Source organism: Arachis duranensis, chromosome 6 (genome assembly GCF_000817695.3).
Source record: "Arachis duranensis cultivar V14167 chromosome 6, aradu.V14167.gnm2.J7QH, whole genome shotgun sequence".
NCBI lineage: Eukaryota > Viridiplantae > Streptophyta > Magnoliopsida > Fabales > Fabaceae > Arachis > Arachis duranensis.
The window spans coordinates 27,088,685-27,089,304 of record NC_029777.3 but is presented as its reverse complement, the minus strand read 5'-3'; positions in this window follow the sequence as shown (position 1 = coordinate 27,089,304).

Below are 620 nucleotides of genomic sequence, written 5' to 3'. Positions count from 1 at the left end.
GACCGCACCACAACGCACCAAATCCTGCCCTGCCCTCCACAAGGGCAGGGCAGCCTCCTGGAAGCAATTTTCCTTCATGGGCTGAAATTGAATTAAAAACCCAATTTAATTCATTTCTTCATCAAATCAAAAGCCCATCCAAACCCCAAAATCCAAGAATAGAAAGTGTATAAATAGGAGCTAGTTTTATGTAATTGGGGAGCTCGAGACTGGACATTTCTTGTCATTTAAGATTCTTGCAATTTTACTTTCTTGCTCTTTAAGTTACTTGCAATTTTACTTTCTGCACTTTAATTTTCCTTGCTATTTACTTTCTGTTGGCTACACTTCATCCAAATTCACTTCAATGTTAGCTTGACTAAACTAATCACCCACTAAAGTTGCTTGATCCATCAATCCCTGTGGGATCGACCTCACTCTTGTGAGTTATTACTACTTGATGCGACCCGGTATACTTGCCGGTTGGATTTGTGTATTGGAAATTCATTTTTCCACAAAAACACCATCAATATGTTTAAGCATGTAAGTTTTATTTTTACTGAACTGAATAACCTTTTCAGGTTTTCCTGAAAGCCATGGTAGAAATTGGGCAGGTAAAGCTTTATGGTGAGCACCCAACA